This window comes from Perognathus longimembris, chromosome 9, assembly GCF_023159225.1.
Source record: "Perognathus longimembris pacificus isolate PPM17 chromosome 9, ASM2315922v1, whole genome shotgun sequence".
Taxonomy (NCBI): domain Eukaryota; kingdom Metazoa; phylum Chordata; class Mammalia; order Rodentia; family Heteromyidae; genus Perognathus; species Perognathus longimembris.
Window position 1 is genome coordinate 66,678,278 of NC_063169.1, and position 13,299 is coordinate 66,691,576.

General features: G+C 40.7%; 1 protein-coding gene and 1 long non-coding RNA gene across 6 annotated transcripts in view; both read left to right on the plus strand.

The window, feature by feature from the left end:
- The window catches only part of Arid1b (AT-rich interaction domain 1B), a 309,189-nt gene that overhangs the window by 170,798 nt on the left and 125,092 nt on the right, over positions 1–13,299 (plus strand). The window lies entirely within an intron of this gene.
- LOC125357437 overlaps positions 2,922–13,299 on the plus strand; it is a 28,039-nt gene continuing 17,661 nt past the window's right edge. Inside the window, exons 1-2 of the long non-coding RNA XR_007212154.1 lie at positions 2,922–4,317; positions 7,723–7,727. This is a non-coding gene — a long non-coding RNA (uncharacterized LOC125357437). The remainder of the gene's footprint in view (positions 4,318–7,722; positions 7,728–13,299) is intronic.

Genomic DNA, 13,299 nt, shown 5'->3' on the forward strand with positions numbered 1-13,299 from the left:
AGCCAACCCGAGCCTCAGTCCTCCCAATCTCTACCTCCCAAGTATCTGAGATTACTGATATGAGCCACTGTACTCCTGTGTTTCGCATTTTAAATAATAGTGAGCAAGGTAGGCAAGGCCTGCCTTTGGCGTAAGCAAAACCAACCAACAACAACAACAAAAAGCCATACCTGAGTAAGTGGGAAAACTTTCAGGTGGTAATAATAGTAAGGGAGAGAACTCTGCAGAGTGCGTAATAGACAAGCAACTGGGTAGTGTGTTTTTCAAGAAGGGAGCAGCAAGTGCAGAGGCCTTGGGTTTGCCGTAGCCAATGGAGGGACAGAGAAAGCCCTTGTACTGAATGACACCGTGTAAGTCAGCGGGGGACCCATGCTGTTCACTCTTTCATTCTCATGGTAAAGAATTGAGATTGAATTTTCTAATTTTAGACGTCTTTGTAAAGTTTTCCACAGGGAACCCAGATGGAAGAAGAACTTTGTGGGTGTTTCAAGTGCTCCCCGAACCCTTTGAGTGTCCTGTAGCTGCCAGTGTGTGTAGCATCCAGCACTCCTTTATGTAGAATTATGTCATGCATCAGTTAGCTTTTGCTGTGTGACAAACCAATTCCTAAGTACAGATCAGTCACCATCTATGGTTAGGTCCCAGTTCCACGGTTTTGATAACAGTCTGGTTTCAGCTGGGTGATGATTCTGGTTTCTGCTGGGCCAAGTCTCCCGTCTTCAGTCAGTTATTGATAACTGGGAGTTGCCCGACTGTTAGGAAAAGACAATAACAGGGCCACGTGTCTCTTGTCCTCCTGCAAGCCAGTCTGGACTTACACATAGGAGTTTCAGGAGAATGGATGCACTGTGGCCCCTTGGGGCCTGTGGGTGAGGCAGAGGCCCAGTGTGAGAGTCTACCCCTGCGGTGTACTGACTCACTCAAATTCTAGTCTAGCCAGATGAGATGTACAGATGTATGAGCACTCTCTTTTGATGGAGGGGCCGTCAAGTCACCTTACATGGTGGTGGCTCTTCCTTGTTTTAGTTCCTTTTTGCACATGATGAGTCACAATACAACTTCCTGACTGTCTTCTTGCTGCCTAGGGAATTTGGAGTAAAAAAGTGTCTTCTTTCACTTCGAGAAAATCATTAGGAAGAAGTGTGTCCACAGTGCTGACTGCCTTTGTTTTAAATGCAACGGCCCGGGCTGTGAAGGTGCAGCTAAACGTGCTCGCATGGAAGATACTGTGCTTATAGCACTGGTGTTGAAAAGCAAAACTGTAATACATATTGTTGTGAAATCGCATGACATAGTCTTCAGTATAACATGCTTTTAGGTGGTACAAATGTATTGAGCCCCTATCAGGTTTTTTTTAGTTAATGTAAAATACACTCAGATTGGTTGTTCTGCGTAGTAGCGTTTCACAGTATGAGGCGTCATTGTGTGTTTTTCTGTTGCCAGAGAACCAACCCTGAGCCGTTCTGGCGGGCGTGTCCTTGAGCTGCAGAGCAGGCCTGCATGCTAATGAGAATTAATGGCAAAAGAGGAATGCTGACATTCCTTGCACATGGTTTCTAATGGGCTGTACTTCACACACATACACACGTCCTGGGTCTTGAACTCTGAGCCTGGGCACTATCCCTGAGCTCTTTTGCTTTTTTGCTCAAAACTAGCACTACCATTTAAACCACCACTCCATTTCTGTCTTTTTCATAGCTATTGGTCTCCAAGACTTTCCTACCTTAGCTGCCTTTGAACCACGATCCTCAGGTCTTATCCTCCTGAGTAGCTGGAATTACAGGTGTCAGCCACCAGCACACTGAGCTGTAGTCAGAGGCATTCGTATGTTTCTTTTCATTGGATGTTTCAAGAGCTTGTATTTTAATCTGTACATTATAACGTGCCTGCCTATGTATATGTATAACAGGGCATACGGGTGAACAGGCTTATCATTTAAACTGCCTCACATCCTAGGCCCATTTTTTTTTTAGAGTGCCTTATTATTGTCTGCCTTTTCATAACGAACATAAAAATATTATTAAGGAGGTGTAGGTTTCTAGTTAGTATGCTGGTCTTCTTAGCCCAATCAAGGCAGATGCAGCAAACATTGTAAGGAGAATCATAATATTTTTGTGTTCTTTGGCTACCACAGCAATCCAGATTTTTAATAATACTCTCCAAATATTATTGTGACTCTTAAGGACTGAAAATGCATCCACTTCCTTTTTATTATTACCAGTCTTCTCCCCTCACTCTCAAACCCCTCTGGGTTGAGTAGCAACTCAGTTAGGTTATTTGCCTTTCTTAACCTTGTCTAGAAGTTGAGGCAACACAGCATTTTAATGTTTAATTATTGCAAAGATAGATATCTGTAATCAGTGTGGAAATGGGTTATTTGTCATCACAGTTATTCAATTAGAATATTTCAAAATGTAAAATTAGAACTGAGTCCCTTACTCTGGTTATTTTGACATATAAATTTCAGATGGATCAAATATGTAAATATAAAACAATCGTACCTATTTAAAAAAATCTATTGATCTATTGCAAACCCTGGTACCACCAAAAAGGGAAAAAAGGCCATGAGTAAACACTTGCTGTGCCCTGTGACTCCAGCCTGTAATCCCTGGGGGAATGGCTTTTCTTCACAGCCACCTGGGGATCCAAAGGTTTGTTTGGGCTCCATCTCAGCTAGGCACCGAGGTGCTGCTGCCTTTCCTCCAGCTCCTCGGGAAGCGAATGGCTGAACAGTGCAGCAGGCTGGCCTCCCCCGTGACATGGGGAGGGTAAAAGCGGGAGTGACGCAGCCTGAGTACAGACAAGCAACCTGGAAAACAGCCAGGGCCAAGAGGGCTGGGAGAGGGTCCCTGGCATGCTGAGCACCTGCTGGCCGCAGCCAAGAGTTCCCCCAGTCCCCTCACCACAGAAACAAAGAGAGACAGGCACTTCCCAGCATGGCACGGAGGAGGAAGGACTAGAAGGCATGGGGGAACGGAAGAGGTGAGTTCAGATATTTAAAGGGTCAGGATTGGTGTTTTGAACATGGTTTTAGATTTTAGCATTTTCCCATGTTATAAAATCCTTCCAGGCTGGGCTCCAGCGGCTCACACCTGTAGCCCTCGCTCCTTTAGGATGCTGAGGTCTGAGGATTCTGGTTTGAAGCCAGCCCAGGCAGGCAACTCTTACCAGGTTCCATTCTCCAATTGACCACCGAGAAGCTGAAAGTGGAGGTGTGATTCAAGTGGTACAGCACTGATGTTGTGCAAAGAAAAACTCAGGGATAGTGCCCAGGCTGAGTTCAAGCCCTAAAACCAGCACAACAAATTGAAACTATTTTTTTGAAATCTGAGGTTCTTAGGGTTGTAGGATGCACTACCATGTGACTACACGGTACTGTTTCACCAATTCCATTATCACTTTAAGTGATGATGTTATATATTCATGCTTAATGTGTAAACCATATACCACAAATTACTTCCTTAAAATAGATTGCTGTAACAGGATGGATTTCTGTGTAAATGGGCATTAATTTGCTGGAGGATACAGGTGTACAGTATGTGATTATTTTTCTTATTTACATACCTATCACAGCATGGGGAGTCCAGTTGTACACATAAGTGTTAGCTATTATACGTTTCGCTTTTACCAACATGGAGTAAATTTACTTATATTTCTAGAATCATTATTGATGTTGAACAATGTTCTATGTTACTGTTATTTTAACTAGTCTTAATTTAGAAAGCTCTCATAAGGCTGTTAAAAAATTTCCATTGTAAGACAAAATTCAATGAAAAAATAAGCTCTATGTCAGAAAACAATCACTGATATGTTTCTTGCATTTCTGACTGGAAATGTTGTATTACATATATTCAGCCTATAATCCCCTCCTGTTTTTAGACCACTATTTGAATAAGGATGATCTAATAGAAAGGGAACTGTAGTTTGAACTTGGGGCCTTGCCCTCCTGCTTATTAGCTTTTTTTGCTGGTCTGATGCTTTACTACTTGAGCTATACCTCCACTTGTGACTTTTTTGCTGGTTATTTGGAGATAAGGGTCTCTTGTGTTTTCATTTGCCTGGGTTAGCTTTTAATTGAGATCCTCAGATCTCTTCATGATTTTATATGCTGATAAAGTATCCCCAAACTGATGTTTAAAAATAAAACCAGTACCACAAATAACTTGATCTTGTTATTTCTGTATTTGAAGTTTTTAAATCATATAATGGATGTGTAAATACATTTCATGTAGGTATTTTTGGGAAATTCATCATGACTATCTTAGGATATTAAGCATAGAATCTTTTATGTATTAAATATCCAGAATGTGTGTATTAGTGAGCAAGTATTTTTCTTTTGAGAATCTCAGATTAAATAAGTGCAGGGTATAATGGATGCAAACAATTAAGACCAATATTTTAATAAAAGCCTGTGCCTTCCCAGCATATTAAAAAAGTCTTTCCATGGAGAATAATGTTTCCTTAGGAGCATGTTCTTGTTTTTACTTAAAATAATGATAGCTTTGTAGCCAAATTAAATTTGATGAGATTGGTTTGGTAGTAACTAAAATGTCATCACATTAACTCAACACGTACTTCTAGTTTGTACATTAATTTTAGATATTTTCTATTTGTGAAATAATTGTCAACTTTTCATTTTTAAAAGATTTCAAGTATATAACTAAAGGCGCATTGGTTAATTTCTGTGGATAAGTTTTTAATGACTGCTACTTGAAAATTCTGTAAAGGTTGAAATACTCCCTTCCTCCCACTAGAGGGGGATTCCTTCCAACTTAGAACTACTCTTAGTCTCCACATGAAAACCTGGTGTGACGGTGATAGTCCCCTAATTTAAAGTGAGGCTGGTCTCATGGTTTTCAAATCAGTTTTGTTTGTAAGTATTATAGTAAAAAACCTTACAGAAATAGAGACTAGGGTGCATATATTTTAAGCAAAATATAATTTTTTGTAAAGTCTTTCAATTAAACATGCTAAAGTGGAATAAGGACTTTCAGGACATGTCTCTGACCCCTCTTGAGACAGAATCTAAGGTGAAGGGTGAAGCTGGCCTGTTGATCTCTTCCCCTCCCTGGGTTCCCGCCTTGTTCCTGGCTACTAGTAGCACCATGAGGATTCTAACTTCATATGACAGCTGGACCCTGCACTTACCTCCAGTTGTCAATACAGTAAAATCCTCTGTTGAAGTAGATTTCTGTTTGCTACCGAATTTTCTTGCTTTCTTGACTTTAAAAAAAAATTTACGTTATTATTATACTTTCTTGACTTTTTATAATTTGTAAAAATATGCAGAATTTATTCTGTATTTTTTTGCCAGCTTGAACTTCAGTATGTTTAAGAGTAATTGTACATATGTTAAAACATTCGTATTAGAGTTAAAATACTGAGTTGTTGCATTATACAGATATGATATGTGCATAATTTGCAATGAAATGTCATGTAATGTTCACAGTAGTTGACTTAAGCAAATTGGTGCTTTTCTTTGTGATTGAAGTTTTTAGTGTTGATCAGGAGTTGCAGTTTTCAAAACATTTGCAGTTAGTAACTTCATGTCATAGAGGACTTGGGAAATTCATACAAGTTACATGCAAACAGCATTTTGTGTGAAGCCTAAAGTCTACATATAGTAAGGCTTGTTTCTAAATCTTAACAGTTAGCTTTGGAAATGGAAGCGTACACAGAAGTGCTGTCAGTGAATCTTATAATGATTTCCTACTGTACTTGATCCAACATTTCATATTTGGTATCAGCAACATATTTTTTTTTTGTTTTTAATCAAAATGAGGCTGCTCATCTTCTCAATGCCCTATTCCCTTATCCAGCCTTTCTTTCGCTGCATGCTCCAGCCTCTAGCATGGGGGGGAGGGGGGGGGGCTTCATAACATTCAGGAGCAGAATTTTCTTTTTAGCACCTCTAATTTCATATTGGATATCAGTCTTGGAGCATGATATACTGGATAGGACTGTGTGTCTTCTGCATAAATACACACCATATGCCTACTTTAAAAAGAGTTAAAATCCTTGGTGAGATGCCCCATCCCCATGTTCTCTTTCCGACTCTTTTCACCATGCAGGTTTGTTTTGTTTCCTTTCTCTTTTCTGTCATACATTGGCTATCTGTAGTCACCAAAGTTAGAAGCTTTACACACGGACTGACTCATGATGTTTAAAAGCCAGCAATGATCAGTACATGCCTTTTTCCACACAGCTCTTAAAATTCACGTTAATGAGCTCTGGGTTCTAGCATATAAGACTGATGGCCAACACTGAAGTTCTGCCATCGTTTCACAACTTGTTGCCTCGCCCGGGCTGCCTTTTCCGAGCTGCTTTGGGAGCTCTGGCTCTGCAGCATTCCAGAGATTCAGCTCTGCCCACTTTGATTTGAGCAGGACAAGAAAGGACTAGCAGCAGGCCAGCACAGTGAAACTGGAGGCGGGCGGAGCGCTCCCCTTGCTGCCTGGCAGGAAGATGGGCAAGTGTGTGCCGCGGCGTGTGCTGTAGGGGGCCCGGCCTGTTGAGGAGCTCCGTGGACATAGGTGCACCGAGGCCGGCATTTCCTCCCACAGGAGCCTGTCCCGTCTGAACACCAGGACAAGGCCGGGAGCACACGCAGACCTCCCCGCCACCTCCCTCGGCCCCGAGTCAGGGCCATGCCTGGGCTCAGAGAGATCCTTGGTTGTGCCTTAGCCATTTTTCTCCTTAGGATTCCAAGTTGAAGTCTGGGCTTCGGAGGATGCAGCCTTCGGACTCGAGGTGTGTGGACTGGTGTAGGTTATTGTTATTGTACAGGTTCCTTGCTTGTCCTGAGTGGGGGCCAAGCTCTGCAGCAAGGCCTTGGTTTAATCAACACTAAGGAGTTAAGGATTTGCTTTGACTGTGATCAAACTTAGACATAATCCTTGCTTCCTTTTTTCTTCTATTTTCTATAGAAGATTTGATCAGGTAGCTGTTTGCTATCTATTTCTCATCCCTGCTTTCTACTGCTCTCCTCTGGTCCAGTCACAACCCATTCAAAATCAAGCTCCTTTCTGCAAAGAGCCTTCAGTGGGTTGGCAAAGGCATCTAAACAAATGAATTGTCCTGAGGCGGCCTTGAGTCCGTGCTAGCAACGTGCAGAGGCGGAAAGTGAATCTGGAGGAAGGGGCGGCTTTCTCACGTGCTGGCTGGCCCCTGAGCTAAGTTGAGAGTAGGAGACATGAAAGCTATTTTCAGGTAGGAACTAACCATGGGAAATATCAGAAAGAATCAAAGTTAAATTCTGCCTGTGTGTCATGAGCCAGGGTTGGAAAGGCTAAAGATACTTTTACCCTATAGAAAATGGGAAGCTATTAAAAGATTGTGATCCAGGTACTGGTCAGATTTGCCATTTAGATAGATGACTGTGGGCACATTTTAGAGGATGGCTTTGCCCAGGGGCCTCTCAAGGGCAGGGGCCTGGATGAGGCAGAAGCTCTGTGACCTGGGCTCCGGTGGCAGATGGGTGTCAGCGAAGAGGACGTCAGTGCCGAGGGAGCTCTGGGAGAGGTGAGCGACAGGGAGACTAGAAGTTTTAGAATTAAAATCCTCCAAACCTGTGTTCTTCAGATTTTCACCTTTCATATACACGTGTGCTGTTTTTACAGCCTGTATTTAAAAGGAAGCACATATTGGGGCAGCTGGCCACACTTTTGTACCCATGAGAAGGGCAGAGGTACCCACCATTGAGGACTTGCTATCAGGAGCAAGCACGAGTGCTGCCATTGGAGGCCACCTCCCAGCCTGAGGTCCAGGGATGGCTCTCACCTCGCTCCTTGTGCGTTCCTTATTTGCATTTCTCCACCTCCTTCCATTCTGTACACTTGGCATCTCCAAAGCACGATGGAAGCGCTGTGCTGTAGTGACAGGTGAGGTGACTACCCAAACCAAAACTCTTCTGAAGTTAGAAACTTGGCAAGGTTTTTAGTTGTAAATGCCTGCCACTGAAAAGAAAAGGCATGAATTAGTACTTCATAAATATTTGCTATAGCAAGTTTACAACCTTAATATGTTTTTGTATTTCTATGTCTGTTTGAAATTAGCAAAATAAATTAAGCCTAAATAGAGCTAATTCCATATTGTTTACAGAATTTAACATATGGCCATCTTCCGAATTTTTCATTTTAATTTAATACCCAGCATGCATGCAAAATATTCATTGCATATCTAATAAACCTGTAGTGTGAATTCTTGTGAACTCATCTTTATAATCTTTCATACTTACTGAGTATGCCAAATTGAAGAGGGGAGGTGGAGCTAGCACCTTCGGTAGCCTGCCCCACCGCGCAAGCGGTCTGACGCAATGAGCAGATCCCTTTAGTAGCCCCAGATTCAAACAGCACTTTGAAACATGTTAGTGGCTTAGTCAGTTTACAGAAATACTGAAAAGCAAAAAAAATTGAATTTTTATTTGACTGCTTCATTACCTAGAAGTCAGCAAATATGTTTTACATGTCAGCATTTATGTTATTTTTTTATGAAATCTAAATATTCAGAATTGGTAGCGATTAGTTGGTTTTTTTTCTGATTTTTTTATCATCTTCTTGGGAGGGAAAATCCAACAGCCTCACCTGGCTGGCTGGTAGGCGTCCACTGGAAGCATCGCCTTGTTGAGTGAAGTTCAGCCTGCAGCTTCTCTGAAGCACATAGCTGTCCCTCAGATATTGGATCCTTTTCATGAATATTTTTAATGAACCTTTAATCCTTCCTTACCTTCTTTTTCTTTGCTTCTGTATCATTGCCACTTGTATGTTTTGCCTTCTAAGCCAAGTTTAAAACTACAAGCTTAATATTGATTTAAAATGTAAGTATAACTGTTTTACTCATCCTGAGAACCCGAGGCACAGCTGGCCAGGTGCTGTCAGTGAATGGAGTGCAATGTAATCCAGGAAAATAACCCTCGAGTCATGCAAAACTGTCAGGACTATTAGGTCTGATATGACATGAATAGTGTGTGTGTGCATGTGTACCTGCGTGCGTGTATGTGTGTGTGTGTGTGTGATGGTACCACATCTTGAACTGATTCAGGGCTCAGTCTTTTTGCTTATAGCTAGCACTTTACCATGTGAGCCTTACTTCCAGTTGTGCGTTTTGCTGGTTAACTGAAGATGGAGTCTCTAGGAATTTTCTGCTCTGGTTGACTTTGAACCAAGATCTTCCAGGCCTCATTCTCCTAAATAGCTAAGATTACAGACATGAGCCACCAGAGCCTGGCTGTGAGATCAACTTTTTAAACTAATCTCATGGGAAACATCTGTGCTTGCTCTTCTACTTTTCTGATGTTACTTTTGCACAGATACTGACTTACTGTTTTACCAGGCTTAATTTAAGGTAACGTTGAATTGCTCACAACTGTTTCATAGTCAATTATTTTATGGTGGTTCAGGTTTTTTCCTCTGAATGTAAACAATGTCAGACTTTTTTATCTAGTCAAGATGGCTAATTTTTAATTATGCATAGTTAGAAAAGGCAATAATTGTAAGTAGAAGATGTGCTTGTTTTGGTTTGGTTTTTGCTGGTCCTGGGAGTTGAACTCAGGGCCTAGGTGATGTCCCTGAGCCTTTGTGCTTAGGCTCACACTCTACTACTTGATCCACAGCGCCACTTCTGGCCTTTTCTGAGTAGTTTATTGGAGATAAAGAATGTCACAGACTTTTCTGCTCCGGCTGGTTCTAACTGAGGTCCTCAGATCTCAGCCTCCTGAGTAACTAGGATTATAGGCATGAGCCACTGGTACCTGGCTCAAAGCTTTAAAAAAAGAATCAGGTAAAATAGATCTTCATTGGGAAAGGAAAGTCCTCTTGTAAACTAGACTACCGGCTTGAGTTTTGATTAAGACTTGTACATATTAAAAGTATGTAATTCTGTAGAAAGTAAATCAAAAGTCCAGGGATAGCCAACGTGGATTACTTCTTACAAGATTAGTATGTCTTCTATGTTCTTAATGGACAAAGTGAAATTGCTACTAGTAATGATAAATCATCTAAGCAAGTGTATATGTACCTGTAATTATACTACTGAGTATAGAAAAACAGCTTAAAAATGACTTGCTGCTAATACATTTCTCCAAGAGATTGATGATGGCAGACCAGCATCATTTGGTTTTATTTTGGGCTCTGAAGTAGTGCCTCCAAGTTGTCCAAGCTGTCTTTGAACCGGCCTGGTCTCAGTGATCCTCCTGCTCTGACACTTCACTTAGCTTTGTACATTTCTTAAGAAGTCCCATCAATCTGTACATTTCATATGCTTCATATTCATGATCATCCTTTGTCTTCTAAATTTTTGTAGCTAACTACATGAGGACTGTTGTTCTCCCTTAGGATTAAGTTGAAGAGTAGAGAGGCAAAGGGGGAAGAAGGGTGGATGGATGCATGAATGGAGAGAGGAAGGGTGGGTGAAAATAGTCATTATATTCAGTGCACGTATATGAAAATGGAACCAAGTAATCCGAGGGTCTGGATGAGGTCGGGAAAGAAGGGGAGAAGAATGCAAGGGGTGACATTGATGAAACGGCACTGCACTCGTCAACTGACCTGCAGGTGTTAACTGCAGATCTTCAAGGTCCTGTGGTGGTCTAGATGTGGAAGCTAGAGGCCCAAGAGTCCCTCACCTCTTAGTATTGAAAGCCAGGAACACAACTTCTATTTCTCCCTTTATATTTATATATCATTATTTTTCTTTATATTTAACTTTTTGTTCTCTTTTGTCAATAACATTTACAATTTGTTTGAGTCTCCTAGATATAAAAAGCCCAAATAAGCTGGGAATATGGCCTAGTGGTAAAGTGCTTGCCTCGTATACATGAAGCCCTGGGTTCGATTCCTCAGCACCACATATATAGAAAAAGCTGGAAGTCGCGCTGTGACTCAAATGGTAGAGTGCTAGCCTTGAGCAAAAAGAAGCCAGGGACAGTGCTCAGGCCCTGAGTTCAAGCCCCAGGACTGGCAAAAAAAGCAAAAAAAGTCCCACAAAAAAAAGCCCAAATAAGCTCAACTACCTAGACAGTGAGACTTTAAAAGTAAATCCTAAATTTGTTTACATTCATGCATTTTTATTCATGTCTTCATTGATTAGATATAGCAGAGAAAAATAACTTAAAAACTCGAGTTTCTCCCCCCAAAAATTTTTTTACAATTAGAATAGCCTTTTTTTTATTAACTAATTTGAAACTAGATAAAGTAAGTGGAAGACAGAAGGAATTTTCTGTAGAGAGGATGTTTGTTCAGAAAGAAATGCAAACTATAACAAAGTTGACGTGTCCCATTAGATTTTGAGAGAAGAAAAGTTTTCAACGTGGTAATGAACTTGACACCCTTCCACTAGGATACATTCAATGCATTGACTGGACTGGCAGTGTGCCTGGGGTCACTTGTACAGTAGTTCACGTGTATAATGGTTAGTAGCTGAGTACAGTGTGATTTGAACTATTAAAGTATTTCTTTTTGTAACTACATTCACAACCAAGGATATGTTTTTTTTTAAAAAAAAAGACTACACACACCCATACACTATATAAGCCGAGCACTGGTGGCTCACACATGTAACTGAGATCTGAGGATCACAGTTCAAAGCTAGCCCAGGCAGGAAAGGCTGTGAGACTGATCTCCATTAAAAAAAATAATAAAATAAAATAAAGCCAGAAGTGAACCTATGGCTCAAGTGCTCGCCTTGAGCAAAAAGAAGCTCAAGGACAGTGCTCAGGCCCTGAGTTCAAACCCCTAGGACTGGCACAAAAACAAACACACACACACAAAACCCCACATTATATAAATTTCTTCTTTTAAAGTTATCCCATAACCAATTCTTCATCATCTTTCCATGCTTTTTCTAATGTGTTCTGTTGGCTGACTCATAAGTGGGTGTGACTGGCTTCTTCGGTGAAAGTATTTTTAAGGTTAACAATGTCATTGCAATGAAATAAGCAAACATTTTCTTTGGGTTTTATCCTCTTAGACACTCTGACTTTCCATACTAAAAAGGATTTATTTTTGCATATCTAGTTAAAATCAGTTACAAATCCCTAGGAAAAAAATAGATTACCAAGTTTGTTTTTTGTCATTTTCTTCATTGAGTTTAAATTAAAATGGTAGAATACATTGGTTCCAACAGGGGATTTGCCATGTTCCCATAAATGAAAGACAAGTGGGCCTACAGCCTTTCTCAGCCTTGATGAGGGAATCCATGTTGCCTGTTCTCTTTTGTTCAGCCTTTCCCAGCCTTGCTTCTGCCATCTGCTGGTGGTTCACACACTTGCATGTTTGATTGACTTCAGTCTTGTTTGGCAGGAATTGGGAGTAAATATTACTTGTTATTTTTGTTTTCAGTTCTGATTGTTACAGCTCTGTCTTAAGTGGGATGAATGAACGTAAAGCTTAGAAAAGGTAGAAGGACAAGGGCCAAGCATGTGCTCTTCAGAGGTTAAGAGGCAGATGGAGTGGTGAAGCCTGTCATGAGAGCTTACCTGACTTCTAGACTGGTATTCCTAGGCAGAATTCCACTGTAAGCTTAGCACACTGATGCCAGCCCTAAGTGTCTGTAGGTCTTTACTTTTAATATGCTGCCTGCATTCATTTGGGAAAACATTCAGCTCTTCCCTCGTTTAGTATTCTTTTCTTCTAGTGTGTGAGAGTCTAGGGTATTTTCACTATTTAGGGTGAGAATGTAACTATTTTTCATGCACAAACAAATCTCCCCGCTAAATAAAGCCAGGAGGGAGAAACTTCAAGAAGAGACAGTATAAGAATTTCATTTTTTTACCACCTTGTATCTTCTTTCCAAATTTCCTTTATCAACTCTCTGGTTTTGTTCTAGAGACTTGGTCACTTGTTTTTTCATTTTTTTCCTTAAAGAAGAAAAGTAACCTACAAAAAAAAAAAACCCACAGTAAAGGAGGGTGAGATAGATCGATAGTTACTTTCTGGAGGTTTAGATCCATCTAGTAGTGACAAAGTAGGACAAGAATCTATGCTTCTGCCTCACAGGTCAGTGCTCTGTACACAAAATTGTTAGAGTACTATTAGTTCTCCCAAGGAGGAGAATGAACTTACAGAATTAGCAGTTTTATATAGCTTAATGATCTAATGCTGACAAGTTCATATGGTTCAACTCAGTGTGTTACAACTCCCTTAAAATTTTAAATGAATGTCAAATAGTGAAAGCAACATTTTTCTTTGTGTATTGTGTACCTCGATTCGAGTGGATATGTATTGGAGTGTGAGGTAATTGCAAGATGTACATGGGATTTAATGGCAAAGCCATAGGTGAAGGATATAGACCGTTTCTGGAATA